This window comes from Etheostoma spectabile, unplaced genomic scaffold (genome assembly GCF_008692095.1).
Source record: "Etheostoma spectabile isolate EspeVRDwgs_2016 unplaced genomic scaffold, UIUC_Espe_1.0 scaffold00018676, whole genome shotgun sequence".
Taxonomy (NCBI): domain Eukaryota; kingdom Metazoa; phylum Chordata; class Actinopteri; order Perciformes; family Percidae; genus Etheostoma; species Etheostoma spectabile.
The window spans coordinates 29,088-45,435 of NW_022604396.1; the positions used below are offsets into that span (position 1 = coordinate 29,088).

The 16,348-nt window shown below is 41.7% G+C and overlaps 4 non-coding genes across 4 annotated transcripts; 3 read left to right on the top strand and 1 right to left on the bottom strand.

Annotated features, from left to right (window-relative positions):
• The first annotated feature begins 3,493 nt into the window (after positions 1 to 3,493).
• Positions 3,494 to 3,565, top strand: trnac-gca (transfer RNA cysteine (anticodon GCA)). The gene has a single exon. It is a non-coding gene; the product is annotated as a tRNA-Cys (tRNA).
• Positions 3,566 to 6,204: 2,639 nt separating this feature from the next.
• Positions 6,205 to 6,276, top strand: trnac-gca (transfer RNA cysteine (anticodon GCA)). Its single transcript has one exon. It is a non-coding gene; the product is annotated as a tRNA-Cys (tRNA).
• A 1,818-nt stretch (positions 6,277 to 8,094) lies between these two features.
• Positions 8,095 to 8,166, bottom strand: trnac-gca (transfer RNA cysteine (anticodon GCA)). Its single transcript has one exon. It is a non-coding gene; the product is annotated as a tRNA-Cys (tRNA).
• Positions 8,167 to 9,896: 1,730 nt separating this feature from the next.
• Positions 9,897 to 9,969, top strand: trnam-cau (transfer RNA methionine (anticodon CAU)). The gene has a single exon. It is a non-coding gene; the product is annotated as a tRNA-Met (tRNA).
• The last annotated feature ends 6,379 nt before the right edge of the window (positions 9,970 to 16,348 follow it).

Genomic DNA, 16,348 nt, shown 5'->3' on the forward strand with positions numbered 1-16,348 from the left:
GAGTGTATAGTGGTTAGTACTCTACGTTGTGGCCGCAGCAACCCCGGTTTGAATCCGGGGCATGGCAGCTTTGTAAAGCTAGTTCTCTGTTATGCCTCCAAATTGTTCCATCCTCTGCTTCATTTTACATTGATAGAAACTGAAAAGCAGGGGGGGCCAACTAGTCAAGGAACAGCAAGAAACTTGGTATTTAAGAATACAAACTGACTATGTGACAGATCTGTAATCTGTCATGTCTTGCCTTCTGAAGCTCTAGCCAGGAGCCATTCCTCGCCTAAAACAATATGAGTCAGTCCAGTGAGTGAAAAGGAAACTCACATCTACAAAGATAAAGTTGATGGATGTGACTCCCTGATAGTCTAGTGGCTAGGATTCACTGCTCTCACCGTCGCGGCCCGGGTTCAATTCCCGGTCAGGGAATGGTCAGAGCTTGAAAGATTCAGGTGTAAGATTTGACAGAGTAAGTTTGTAGACTTGTTTTTGGTTGATTTGTCAAATTCTTCCTCATTAACGCTAGAACCCCAACACTTTTAAAAGAGTAGCATTTCCTTTAAATCAGCCCCCCGACAGCGGATGTATCCTTTTGTCATCATTGATGGGTCATAAACACTTCATCTGCCTCTATGTCAATAACAATTCTTTTCATTTTTTCAAACAGTAACTTGTAATGGAAAATTACATTTAACCAATGATTTTCATATTAATTATTCATAATAACATCTCCAATGCAGAGTTAATGACTTCTGTATCTTTCCTCAGTGTCTTCTCCTTGAAGGAGACAACTGAATTTGTTGTGACTTTGCATTCTCCCACCAAGGACAAAATGGCATAAAGTCAGACAGAAACAGTTGTCCAAAGCTGTGTTTATCATAACAGGTCCCAGGTCCCAGGTCGAGACCAAAGCCTATCCAAAGAGACGAGATGTCCTTTTTCAGCTAAGATAGAATCACCGGTCAAGAAACTTGAAACAAGGAGTGGCAGATTCAGAAAAATGTAAGAGCTCCAACTGTCTGCCTGAGGTCCACTTTCAGATTAAACCGTTTTCCAAACAAGGGATGTTTTCTCCTCTGGGGGCACTGGATATAAAGAAGTGTATTACTGATTGTATTCACAAAGAACTGTGGTCACTCTGTAACTCTGTTTATTGTGAGAGCTGTTCTTGTCATCAAATTGTTTTCTCGAGAAAACAATTAAACCTTTTCACCGAATACCAAAACCTGTAATTGAGTTTTTAGACTGTCTTTATTTTGTTTCAACAGAGTCTCACTTCAAACCAAATTCCTCCCTCGCTGTTCAAGAAACTTCCACAACAAACTTGGCTTGTCTGCAGGATTTCAAGGAGGGATCAGATCGCGACTCGCTGGTAACTGATGACAGCATCCAGGGGTCTGATGGTCACCTGCCTCTAAACCTCGCAAAAACATCTTTGAGAGACAGAGGGTCAGAAACCACTGAGGGCTCGCTGATTCCACTCTGAAATCCAAACGACAAGGAAGCAATTCCAAACAGCAGGGTAAGTTAAAGTTTCAATTCGGTTGGATAAATTATTTAAATTGGACATCGAGATGGTTTGTGAGACAAATATTGACTGTGATTCAACTGAGGGATTCGGGGATAGTCATCTTTTGTTTTGTAAAACTTTGGGTTGTGTACAAAACAGGAGAAAAGAGGAGCTAGTTTTTTCCCGTCAACAGTTTAGTAAAATAGGGTTAGTACTGTCAACTTGGCTCGAATGGCAAAATCTCCACAGCTCTTCAGGGTAAAGGACGCGCAGCCCTGTGGTTCCTATACCCTGCAGAGCTGTGTTCAGCGTGTTCAGGTGTGTCATGTCTACCAAGAAGTATAGCTTTCCCAGCCACTCTGGCTGATCCCGCTCAGGAAATGTGATCCTTTGCTGCCCAGGAAGGTTTTCACTTCTTCCAGACATGCCGCAAAGCGTTTCAACGCCTCGCCTCTGGACAGCCACCGGACTGTGTTGTACAGCAGGAGCTCAGAATACGTGCTTTCCAGCTCTTCCAGTAACGAACGGAACTGACAGGGATTTACACCTTTCACCATTAATTTGCTCAGAATCTGAATGACTTCTGTGTGTTCCGGAGGAAATGTTTGAGCACACAGTGCCTCTTGGTGCAGGACGCAGTGAAAAGTCAGCAACTTCTGCAGTTAAGCCACAAAGCCGTTGTGCGCCTGTCATACTCGGTGCTCCGTCTATAGGCTACCACTGACACAGGGAGGGGGGGGGGGGTTATTCCTCTTGCTCTTAAACAATTCAAGACAGCCTCACAGACGCCCCCCGCCCCGTGTTTGGCCTTTTAGTGGTATCAACTGGATAATTTCTTCTTGTGGCCCAGTTGAGTTTACATACTGGCAGAACAGCGCAATTTGTTCAACATCACCTTAGTCTTTAGATTCATCACAGGCAATTGAGGAGGCCACAGCTGAAATGATGTCTTTAATTTGCTGTACGAACTAAAACAAAATACATTTTAATAGTATTTTTTAAAAGCTAAGCAGCATCAGAGGGATCAAAGAGCCGCATGCGGCTCCGGAACCGCAGGTTGCCAACCCCTGACTTAACTGTACTAAAATGGCCCCCACAGTCACCAGATCTCAGCCCAATAGAGCATCTTTGGGATGTGGTGGAACGGGAGCTTCGTGCCCTGGATGTGCATCCCAAAAATCTCCATTAACTGCAAGATGCTATCCTATCAATATGGGCCAACATTTCTAAAGAATGCTTTCAGCACCTTGTTGAATCATAAAGCTTATAGTTAGGGCATAGAATTGAATATTGTTAGGGAGTGAGGAGTCGCAGCGTCCGCCTAACCCGGCCCACCTGCTTCTCGTCATAGTTGTCAGATTTATCTATCATATAATCAAGCATATAATAAAACTAAAGGGAGACTTGGCATACAGCCCGATCCGGTTGGGGAGAGTTCTAGCCTGACCAGGCTCCTCTCTTTACCTTGTCTCTCTTGGTTTTGCTGTAATAGTTTTAGACAGCTGGGGACTTCCTTTGACACAGTGAGTTCCTCTCTCCTCTATCTTTCTATCTTTCCATTTATGTGCATCCATGTTCCAGAAATGCTTGTTACTAACCTAGTTACTAACCTAGCTCTGGGGAGTCATTCCCCGGAGTCCTTATGTTCTTTTTTCCCCAGCATGTTCCCTCGGATCTGTGAGGCTCCAAAATCAGGGTAGCATCTGTCGCCATGGTCCCGCTACACGTTTTGCGATGCCATGTTCATCTGCTACACTCTGTGGTGCCCTGCTACGTCCTGCTGTGCCTTGTAATGCCCACAGTGCACTACTATGCCATGAACTACTACAAAGAACTGCTACAAACTACTATTTTTTCTACTTTTTGTTATTTCCACTTTTCATTCTAACCCCAACCGGCCCGTCAGACTCCGCCTACCAACAAAGGTAACCACATGGTGGACGCCCAGCCATTGTTTTGCTGCACCATAATCATATTCTGCATAGAGTGTGTGGGGGTATAGCTCAGTGGTAGAGCATTTGACTGCAGATCAAGAGGTCCCCAGTTCAAATCTGGGTGCCCCCTGCAAGGATGTTTGTAGCCTATCATATTTATGATAGTTCTTGTTGTTGTTGATACTTCAACAAAGCATGCATGTAACTAATGTTGCTTCTTTCCAGAAACCCTTGTGCTTTCTCCCCTCTCAGATTTCCTTGGATTGTGGTGGCACCTGAGTAGTGGATGCAGCTGCTGCCATGGTCCTGCTGGACGCCCTGCACTATAACTGCTATTATTATTAATAGTTCTATTACCTTTACTGCTGCCATAATTACCACTGGTCATATTTTCAATCCATTCTCTCTATCTCTCTCTCTCTCTCTCTCTCTCTCTCTCTCTCTCTCTCTCTCTCTCTCCCTCTCCCCCAACTGTTTGTGTCAAATGACTTCCCTCCATGAGCCAGTTTTAGTCTGAGATTTCTGCCTGTTAAAAAGACATTTTTCCTAATATATGTAACAACAAATGCATGCTCTTTTGGGAAATGTTAGGTTTCTGTCATTTACACAGTGTGGTTAGATCTTCACTGTATGGAAACTGCCCTGAGATAACTTCAGTTAGGATTTCACTGTATAAATATCTGGTATGGAGTTTGTGTAGTTGAGCAAAATTGAACTAGGGCAGAAAAATGGTCCACATAATTACACGTACGTAGACACTTTGAGCAATGCAGGATCCTTGTGTGGACCACTTTTCTGCGCTTAGTGTTGACATCTATTGTAATTAACATAAATTCAGCTGGGCCTTTATAGAAGATTACACTGTTTTCTTTCTTTTAACTCCCTTTCATACAGTAGATGAGATTTAGGCTGTGTCTCAAATCGCGCACTTCTGTACTAAATACTAACTATTTGAGTACATGTCTATTATTTTACTATTTTGAGTGCGGTCAAATGCAGTGCACTTAAAATACCCGGATGGTGTACTCAAACCGGTCACAGAGTTAAGTGTAGATCGATGGACACTTTCCACACTCAACGGTCGCCATCTTGGCTACGTAGCGGAAGGGGCGGAGATAACAACCGTTGAAAAACTAGATAGCGGCGGCCGAAGACGCGATAGCGAGACCGACGGAGCAACACAAAGTTTAACGTGAGTCTTTTTGCTATACATATAAGCCACTTGTAAATGTATATTTGGTTAATTTTACAGTCAACAATAATTTTTGTACCACCAATTATAACGTTTATAAGTACCGTAATTAGACGTGCTAGCAAGCCAACCTTAGCTAGCTAACAGCGGCAGTTTAACCAGATTGGGAAATAAGTTATAAGCTAACGTTACATGTGTTGTAGTATATTGTTGTTTGTGTTAATCTTTCGTCCCATTGTAGAAGATTTTAGTGTTAGATGTATGATCTTAACAAGTTGTACATAATCTGATGTGAGCGTTAGCTCAGCAAAATAGCAATCAGCTGATTGTCTGCCGGGAACTTTAACAGTAGCGTAACGCTAATGTTAAAACGTATCTGCTGTTACTGCCTCCACCTGATGTGTATATACTGTTTATACTGCCTCCACCTGATGTATATACTGTTTATACTGCATCCACCTGATGTGTATATACTGTTTATACTGCCTCCACCTGATTTATATTCTGTATAACCCGTCTCTTCAGGGACAAACGAGGAATAGAGGGCCGTCATTTAGGGGTGACGATGGCCATCAGACCGTAGAAGGATCCCCTGGAGAGTCTGCTCCGCCCTCATATCCCTGTCCCCATCAGACTATCTACGGCCTGGGGGGAGCCTGCAGAACTACAAGCACATTTTTAAAATAAAATTATATTAAAAGTATTAAACTTTGTTATCTTTTGTATCACACGTTGCATGACTGTTGCAAGCATATAATGAATATAAAGGAATGGGTCTATTTAAATGTCAGTTCTGTTACCTCTGCTTTCACTATTGTATTGTCACTGTATGAAGACCATTTAGAACAAAAATACAACTTATATAAAAGATGTAATGATGGTTTGTCTATTAGGTAAGTTGTAAGGGGTAATGCTTCATAACAACAGTCTTATCTATGGGCTACAAGGATGTCCTCATGAAACCGTTGAGCATTAAAATGAACAGTAACGTAATGAATGAATATTTACTTTACTTATTTTTTGAGCAGAAACATAAGTATATACATAAAAGAGTGGACTGCAAAGAATAGGTATAATTAATGAATTAAGAGTGCAGTAACAAGAACAAATATTACGATACAGTTGTGTGTACTGTTTGAAGCTAAAGGGGGGGGGTGACATGACGGTGGTGTCGCAATCGTCATCCTGGCGTGACACGGAGCAAATATATCACATTTATTTTTGTTAAAATATCAAAAAGAAAGCAGGAATAATTTTTCGCGAAACACAATAGCACACTGGAATAATCTCCCGTGGTGAAATTCCCAATTGTACAGAAGAAGAAGGGATGAAATGTGATCGTCATTTCCGGTAAGTGCACATGGTAGTGCGCGATTTGAGACAACACTCCTCTGTCAAAATTTACGCACTATGCAAGACAGTACGTAGTGCACAAAGTGTACTTCTGTAAGTGCACTAAGGGAAGTGCGCGATTTGAGACACAGCCTTGGATACTATCTCAGACTGTGAAGGTAACCACATGGTGGAGGCCCAGCCTTTATTTTGCTGCACCGTAAGCATTCTAACATAGAGTATGTGGGGGTATAGCTCAGTGGTAGAGCATTTGACTGCAGATCAAGAGGTCCCCAGTTCAAATCTGGGTGCCCTCTGCAAGGATGTGTGCAGGCTATCATCTTTATGATGGTTGTTGGTCATTGATTCCTACCTGCCAGCATCAAGGTTGTACATTTGTACAGGGTTTGTATTGGTGAGCCAAGCTGGAAGAGGGCTGGTTCAGGTTAGTTAAACAATTAACAGCTTAAAGTTAAGGCAGAAGCATAATCTATAAAAGTGTGGGTGTACATTTTAAGCAATGCACAATGGTGCAAAATAAATCCTTTAATTCCCACATAAAGCGAATTTCAAGGATCGCCTTTTTTCACTTACGTAATTTTACAAAAATCAGGAATGTCCTGTCTAAAAATGATGCAGAAAAACTAGTCCATGCATTTGTTACTTCTAGGCTGGATTACTGCAATTCTTTGTTATCAGGCTGCTCGAAAAAGTCCATAAAGACTCTTCAGCTGATCCAGAATGCTGCAGCACGTGTTCTGCCAGGAACCAGGAAAAGAGATCACATCTCTCCTGTTTTAGCTTCTCTGCATTGGCTTCCTGTAAAATCTAGAATAGAATTTAAAATCCTTCTTCTCACCTACAAAGCTCTTCATGGTCAGGCACCATCTTATCTTAAAGAGCTCATAGTACCTTACAACCCTACAAGAGCACTACGCTCCCAGAATGCAGGGTTACTGGTGGTTCCTAGAGTCTCTAAAAGTAGAATGGGAGCCAGAGCGTTCAGCTATCAGGCTCCTCTCCTGTGGAACCAGGTTCCAGTTTGGGTTCAGGAGGCAGACACCGTCTGCACATTTAAGAGTAGGCTTAAGACTTTCCTCTTTGATAAAGCTTATAGTTAGGGCATAGAATCGAATATTGTTAGGGAGTAGTAGTTAGTCACATAGTTTTCAGATTTATCTATCATATAATCAAGAATATAGTAGAACTAAGGGGAGACTTGGCATACAGCCCGATCCGGTTGGGGAGAGTTCTGGCCTAACCGGGCTGGAGCTCTCTTTACCTCGTCTCTCTTGGTTTTGCTGTAATAATAGTTTTAGACAGCTGGGGACTTATTTTGACACACTGAGCTCCTCTCTCCTCTATCTTTCCATCTTTTCATTTATGTGCATCCATGTCCCAGAAATGCTTGTTGCTTCTTACTAACCTAGCTCTGGGGAGTCATTCCCCGGAGTCCTTATGTTCTTTTTCCCCAGCATGTTCCCTCGGATCAGAGAGGCTCCAAAATCAGGGTAGCAGCTGTCGCCATGGTCCCGCTACACGTTCTGGGATGCCATGTTCAACTGCTACACTGCAGTGCCCTGCTACGTCCTGCTACGTCCTGCTACGTCCTGCTACGTCCTGCTGTGCCTTGTAATGCCGCACAGCGTCCTGCTATGCCATGAACTACTACAAAGAACTGCTACAAACTACTAATTTTTTCTATTTTTGTTATTACCACTCTTCATTCTAACCCCAACCGGCCCGTCAGACACCGCCTACCAAGAGCCTGGGTCTGACCGAGGTTTCTGCCTAAAAGGAAGTTTTTCCTCGCCACTGTCGCACTGTTGCTTGCTCTGGAGGAAACTACTAGAACTGTTGGGTCCTTGTAAATTCTGGAGTGTGGTCTATCTGTAAAGTGTCTTGAGATAACTCTTGTTATGAATTGATACTATAAATAAAATTGAATTGAATAGGGTAGGGCGTCCAGTAGGACCACAGCAGCTGCATCCACTACTCAGGTGCCACCACAATCCAAGGAAGTCTGAGAGGGGAGAAAGCACAAGGGTTTCTGGAAAGAAGCAACATTAGTTCTATGCATGCTTTTTTCAAGTATCAACAACTACTAACATGTGATAGCCTACACACATCCTTGCAGGGGGCACCCAGATTTGAACTGGGGACCTCTTGATCTGCAGTCAAATGCTCTACCACTGAGCTACACCCCCACACACCGTATGTTGAATATGCTTATGGTGCAGCAAAACAATGGCTGGGCCTCCACCATGTGGTTACCTTCACAGTCTGAGAAAGTATCCAAATCTCATCTACTGTATGAAAAGGAGTTACAGTTTTTTACAATTGCTATGACAGATTTTTCAATACTTTTAACAAATTTCCAAAATTATTAACACAGTTAGCACTACATCCGCATGTGTAAGCTATACTATTACAGTTTTTTACAATTCCTATGACAGATTTTTCAATACATTTAACAAGTTTCTTAAACTCTTAACACACCAACACACACAAAACACACAACTGGCAAAACAGTTAATTTCATGCTCAAAATCACACATTGTAAACTAAACTCCAAAACTAAATTTTCAAAATACAATAATACACTAACACTACACACTATGTCTACCAAAACACTGCAAACTTGTTTCAAAATCAAAGAATTATTCCAAACACTAACACATGTTCTCTTCCAACAGGAACATTTAGTCAATCGTAACACAATGACAAAAGAAACCGTTTAGCTTTAACGTTGCCAGCCGGTTGGATGCTAACCTCAGCTAATGTAATGACAAACTATGAATGGACATTCTTAATTTGAACCATGTAAATGCGTCGTATTTTCTTTGCCATCAACATAACGTCGGCTGTTGCTATCAGACACCGTTGTATTTCTGCAGCTTTACGCTCAGCAAGTGTTTAGATCCAGTGGTGAAATGTAACTACTATACATTTACTTATGTAGGCTACTGGAACTGGAACGTTACAGCAACTCATTCTCTAATGTCACATCTCAGAGGGATTTGTAGGCTACTTATTAATTGCTCTACTTTTTTTTTGCAGCTTTGCAGGTTGAGGTTATTATAAATCAACACATAAATTATGATGTATTATTAGAGATTAAACTACCCAACCGGTGAAAAAGTAGTTAAATCAGCTCCAACTTTATCAGCTGCCACATTACAGTGAAACATCTGCCCAAAACTTATCTGTTGTTGTTTCTGAGATCAACAATAACTTATGAAGTTGAATAGTTATTGCTCACCTGGTAATATTAGAGAAGAGCGCTCGATGCCACTGTAAGTGGAAAGTTTTGAAAATTAAGTTACTTTACACGTTAAACTGTTACATCTCCTCTGAATCACCATCTGCAAATTTTCAAGCCTCATTGGCATGCAGACCACCATCTACAGTAAATCACTGGCTAGCTAGGCATGAGTACCTCATACCTTTTACCAGGTTCAGGAGGTTAATAGTTATGGTCAAATGAAGCTTCACTAAGCTTTCTGAACAATGTTCTTCATTTTCTGAAAGCATTCACTCAGTAGTGTTTTATTATTGGTTGTGCATCTGTGATTGCCCTAGAGGTCTCTCAGTCCAGCACCTCTCCCGCTCATCTTTGTTAGTTTTACACTGTCCAGCATAAATCGCTGACACCATACCTCACACTCATCCATGCATACACACTCACCACTGACTAAACTGACTACCACCATCATTGAATTATTTCTTTTGTCAAGGTCATATTCTCGCATTTCCTTCAACCTTTGCACACGGTCTTTTGTCCTGGTTGTTTCATGGGGTCATGACAAAGCATCTAGGGTCGATCTTAGCCTTTGTGTGAGTACATATGTTTCCAGAAACATTGTTTTTTATTGAGATCGAAGACCAAATTGTTAGTTTTTCAAAAATTTTCCCAACCACTGTTATAGCTTTCATAGCCTCGTTGGCGCAGTAGGCAGCGCGTCAGTCTCATAATCTGAAGGTCGTGAGTTCAACCCTCACACGGGGCAGGTGTTTTAAAACAAAAAAAACACAACTGATGCTGAAAATACAGTGACATTCAGGTGGTTGAACACTGGCACTACCGCATGAATGGACTTCTTTGGTTATTCTCTGAGATTGATACAATGAAAGGAATTATTTAAGAGTGGTAGCAAACCAATGAAAAGGGTTATAGAGCATATGTGGTATGTCCTTGGACATTCTATCCAAGCAGGGAGATTTGAGTGCTAGCAAGATGGATGGAGGTTGCCCATTGTTCATTTAGACGTACCACCAACATTGTTATGATACAAACCTGCTTGAAAGACAGCGACAGTTCTATTTAAAGATCACACATGATATGGCAGTGTCTGAAGTGTTCAGACATGTCAAATGGACACTTATCTAGCAGAATGTGTAACTCTACACCTGAACAGGACTTGAACCCTGGACCCTCAGATTAAAAGTCTGACGCTCTACCAACTGAGCTACCCAGGCTTCTAAAGCTATTGGCTGTGGAAAAAACAATCTGCTGAACTACAATTATAGTGCAAGTAAATGAAGACCATTAAGCTGTTGCCATGATCACGGTCTTCTGGACAGCAGGAGGGTAGGCCATGATTTGCACATTGCCTGAGAACACCAAATGTTATTGCACAAACTGGTTGAAAATTGGCCAAAACGGTTAAAAAGCTCAAAGTCCCAACTCATCATGGCCACTAGCAGACTGTGAACATACTGCAAACCTGCATGACAGATGCCAATAGCGAGCACTTCATACATATCCTAGAATAAACCTGTTGCCGTACCCGGGACTTGAGCTGTGGTTTTCTTTTTCGCTGAAAACGTTGATAGCCTAATGCAATTTTATGGCTACAGACAAATAAACTTTACTGCTAGTAGGTACAATAAAACAACTCTCCCTCTCATCAGCTTCCTCTTGACGGGAAAAATCCACCAGATGACTTGCCATCCAAGCAGGGAGATCAGCACAGAGATTTGGGTGCTATCAACATGGATATAGGTTGGCCATTGTTCATTTAGAGATACCACCCGCATTGTTATGATGCAAACCTGCATGAAAAACAGCCACATTTCTTTTTAAAGACTTGTGCAGTTTACTTACATGATACAACAGTGTCTGAAAGTGTTCAGAATTGCCAAAGTGTACAACTCATTCCAGAACTCGGCCAATTTTGCTCGATTTGGCCTTAATTGTTTCTGGACATCTGTTCTTTTTAAACAGTTAAAAAGCAGGCCGGTTAGCTCAGATGGTTTGAGTGTGGTGCTAATAATGCTATACACCCGCAGACACTTTAGGGGTGATAAAATCGCCAAACCCTACGCCCAACATCATCTATATCCACCTTGTGTATGCACAAATCGGCCATTGACGCAAAACAAGTCTCAATCTCTATAGCTCTGCTTTCCATGTCTTTTGTAGCAAGGCCAAAAACATACAGTTGAAAGGTTGTCTGCTCAGCAAGTGCAAATATGAGTCACAGGTAACTGATGTGCCTCACATTCAATCTATTTCCTTCAACAAAAGCTAACTGATAAACGATTGACTTGTTTTAAATGTCTGGGAATGTGGAACAGCTCCATGCTGACTACCTGAAATAAAACCACAAAAGGCCACATGCTGATTATTGGGGACTTGATTTGATGGATTTATTCTTCCTGTTGTGTCTCTGTTTGAACTTCTAATTTCAAGGTAAAGTCAGCATCCACTAAAGGTTGTGTTGTTGCTGCTGACAGACTCAGATCATTATTCTAAGTGTGTGACAACATTATGGGATGGATCAATACAGAGATAGACCTTTTAGTTAAAGAGGAACATCCTTTGAGTTTAGATCCTTTAGTTTCCAACCAGACCAGAGTGGTGATTGTAGGAACAGTACAAAGATGAACCAAGACGGCTTTTCATAAATATATATTCTTTTTCTATTGACTATAGTTGTGTTTGTTATTAACAGAAATCAACCTGTCAACATTTCTATTCATCATAAAGTTCCGACGTTAAGTTTTTTACCGCCAGTTCAAAATGGAGCTGAACACGGAGGAGGATTCCTCCCTAACGGCCGCTCTGCTCTGCTCCATGCCCCCGCTGTCCGGTAATAGTTAAAGCAGATAAAAACCTAAAGAACACTCAAAAGCTTCAAGATAAAACTTTCTTAAGAAGCTTCTTCAGGTTCAAGAGAAGGCCTGTTTCCAGCCAGACTATGAATTGATTCATGAAATCCCTGTCATTAAGGTGTGGTCAGTCCCATATGGTCTAGCGGTTAGGATTCCTGGTTTTCACCCAGGTGGCCCCGGGTTCTACTCCCTGGTATTTAGCTGGTGAAGATCTGCAGCAAGGTCAGTACTGTATTATCAGAGCTGTAGTTGCCCTATGCCCTTACAAGCATGTGTCAAAAACCATATAATGTTAATAACTAGACATGATATGCATCTCTATAATCAAACATCATAAAACTATAACTGGACAGGGTGGTGGTGAAAACTTGAATCCTTACTGTCAGACTGTACTTATTGCTCTGTTTTATCAACAAGTGATGTATGTATTTATGTGCCCTGTTCCTGGCATATCATATCTATGGATGTATTCATAAAATCACTGTTATTATTCAACGTGTCAGTCCCATATGGTCTAGCAGTCTGGACTCTGCCTAAATAACCTTTACACACATTATTAAGGAGTCCTCTGGTGACTACAATCAGTAGATCTGAGAAAGCTTTCAGTCAGTTTGATTTTACGTTCATTTGGCTTAAGTGGTGCCAAAAAGGTCTTGGGTGCTGCTCCTAAAGACTTCTAATAGTAAGGAAAACCCTGGACCAATGGCAGAAAACATGGAGTTAGAGCAGGTTGTTTTGCTGGGAGAACCTGCATTGGCAACATTCAGATGAAGTAGAGAAGGACAGTTTTTATTCATGCAGGACTAGAGTTCATCAGCTGAAAATTCTCGTACCGGGAGTTGAACCCACAACTTAACAACTTGTGGAACCAACCTTGAGTTGCTTAAAGATCGAGCTCCCGCTCATAAATCATCACCCAGGCGCAGTCCCTGTGGCGCAATAGGTCAGCGCAGTTGGCTGTTAACCGAAAGGATGGTGGTTCAAGTCCATCCAGGGACGTTTGTTGCTTAAATAACCTGGAGTGAGCCAACTCTGGGATTTATCCTTCTGCAGAAGACCATAGTGCAGCCCAAAGACAACACAAGTGGCCTTACCTCACTTAGAAGGCACAGTTCTGCAAACCATGTACATATAAATCTTTACGGTCATTGGTATGCAGGTCACTTGATGAAATACATAAGGCGCAACCCAACAGTTTTGTGGTACGTGCCATGCAACTGTATGTTAATGTTCAAGCTTGTTGCTGTGACCAAGAAACCACCAGCAAAATGACTGATACATCATCAGTCAGCTATTGCCTCCCCAAGGAAGCTAGCATATACACACACACACTTCCCATTCTTGTGAATGTGATAACACAGGACCCCCTGGAGGGAATTTCTGAGACATCAGGGGCTGAAGCTCAGTGATAGAGCGCACTTTCAGTCTCAATGCCCAGATGTATTTCAATATTTGAAGTGAATGCTGTATAGCCCAGCGATGGTGGTATAGTGGTGAGCATAGCTGCCTTCCAAGCAGTTGACCTGGGTTTGATTCCCAGCCGTCGCAGTAGCTTTCTTTGAGTGATGTTGCTTGCTTTTTTTTTTTTTTACAAGAAGTCAGCAAAAAGGTTACTTTCCCAACCTGGTTTGATAAAACATTAGATCTCTTTGGGCTGCGTGATTATGGCCAAAATTATAGATCAATATGGAGGTCAAGATTAATTATCATAAGTATTTGTGGATTTTCTAGTGCTGGAAAGGAAGGTTTCACCATTAATTGAACCTCAGGTTAACAAGCTCCGCAAAGTGATTGATGGATGATTCTAGTTTCTTCACCAAGTTCAGGCCAAATGACAGCTGCAAGACATCACCTTGGTTGGCTTCCAGCTATATAATAGATGCCAATGGCAGTGGTGGGATTTGAAACCACACCTCCAGAGAGACTGGAGCCTTAATCCAGCGCCTTAGACAACTCGGCCACACTACCTGCAAGTATCAGCTCTCCACATCGTTACAAACACCGGCATCGTAACTAACGGAATGCTTGTTAATGTTATTGGAAAAAAACCTTTGCAAAGAAAAAGCCAATAACTTATTAAAAACTGCCAATAATGTTATCACACTTTGTCATTTTTCTCTGTCATTGATGATTATTAGAATATTGTAACCAGCATTAAGTGAGGAGGTTTAGGTCTGTGTGAATATGGGCTGAGCATTTACCTGGGCTGAACTAGTGAACATCTTCTTTTGCATATTCACTGTAAAGAGCCATTACTCCTCCAACTGTTAACTATTGTTCCAGAGACAATAGGATATACAGTTTTAGATTGCAAGGTAACTGTCCAAGACCAAAGACTACACGAAAATACCTCAAGTGATCAAAAAGTTTGTCAAAATTTGCAGCACAGATATAAAACCACTCTTTAAAATATGTTCATGTACATTCAAAAACAAAAGTACAATCATGAAACACATACTACTTAGATGTTGCAGCCATCCTGGTCACAGCCACGGGGGGATCTGCATGTGCTTTCTTACCAGCAAGTTTCTGGAGGTTCAAATGGCATCTTTGATGGCGGCAAAGTGTATAGCTGTAAATCTGCTCCCTAAAAACAATAACAGGTCCGGCTCTTCTTTCCCTCTTTTCTCCTTTGGCTTCTTCATCACTCTTCTTTGCACTCGTTCACACTTGGACTTCTACAGGAAATAAAAGATGGCTTGTTCCAGGTCTAAAATCACTTTAAAAAAGAGCTGATGAGTAAATCAAAGCTAAAATCACTGCCTTTTTTAAAACTCCAATGGGAACAGTCAACGTGTAAGCAACCAGGGGCCTGTTGCACGAAAGTAGAATAAAGATATCCAGAATAAATGAAAAAGTGCAGCTTGACTTAGTGTGATCTGCTCATCGCGGCTTAATCGGTTGCACGTTTGCCGAGCCAGGATGAACAGGTGGAGCTATGTCCAGCCAGGTGTAGATAGCTGGGATAAGTGCACGTTCACGGCTTTCTCAAATAGACCATGGTATCGATTCACAACGCGAGAACATGTTTTACAAGCATACGCACAAATCTCTATAAGCTATATCTAATTCTTTGTATAATTAATGTTCATACAGAACAATCAGAAAGGGACAACAACTAGAAAAAGAAGTAAGTGACTTCAATACACGCTGTGAGCATATGTAAAACAATATACATGTTTTATTCTAAGTGACCGCACCAAAATAAAAAGATTAAGAAGCATTGTGGTGTTCCCGGTGTGATGAATGTAAACTACATTATATACGTACTGTATATAGGCCACGTTATTAGTCCAGGGATGTGAGACTAATTAAGAAGGTTATGAAACCAATGTAAGCTATAATAAAAAACATTAGGCCTACATATTAAGGAGTAACACAAACTGTCCTTTATTAGAAAAGGATAAGCAACAAGCAAATAAAATCATGAATGTATTGTTCTCTGACCAGTCTGCCATTATTATCATCTGGGAATATCGCTACATTAACTTAATCTCCGGAGCGCGTCCTGTATAAACCTGAAGCTGAGACCACGGACGCTGCGCTGCTCATCTCTACTTTTACAGAGAGAGTGGACACTGACGCGATGCGCAGGTCCGCCGGCAGGCAATAGCCACCGGCCACCGACCACCGGCCGCACGCCAGGCAGCCTCGAAATAGTACCCCACCGGGAAAAGTCCCACTCCGCATCTGGGTGCCAGTGCACCCATTCCTAACATCTAAACAACTGTAGTAGAGTTTAAATCAAACTCACAACAATAGTGAAAAGTAGGCTAATGCATTTTAATAAAAATAAAGCAGAACACATGCAGAAGACAACGGAATAACTGTTAAACATGTTTATTTAGGATCAGAGCCGCAGCTGATTTGACACATGAGACTCCAGGATTAATCTTAGCCTGGCTGTTAGCCTGCTCTGGACCAGGCTAGCCGCAAAGAATAAATCTCCATGGTTACTTGGCTGGGCTTAATTCAATCTGGTTTCGTGCAACCGAGTACAAGCTAAATTATCCTAGTTTCGTGCAACAGGCCCCTGCAGTCAGGAGAAAGATGCTTTTATTGTTTTAATTTGGAGATATTCTCCTCACCCAAGAGGGAGGGAGCGGCTTATGTAAAGGTAAATGTCAGAAAAAAACAAGTAGGGTTAAAAATATATATTAAGGTAGTAAATATTAACAGCTAAATGTACTTAAAGTATCAAAGTAATATGTCACACGGAGGCCACTTGGAGAGATACCTGCTGCAGTACAAGTTGCTGATCTTCAGCTCATT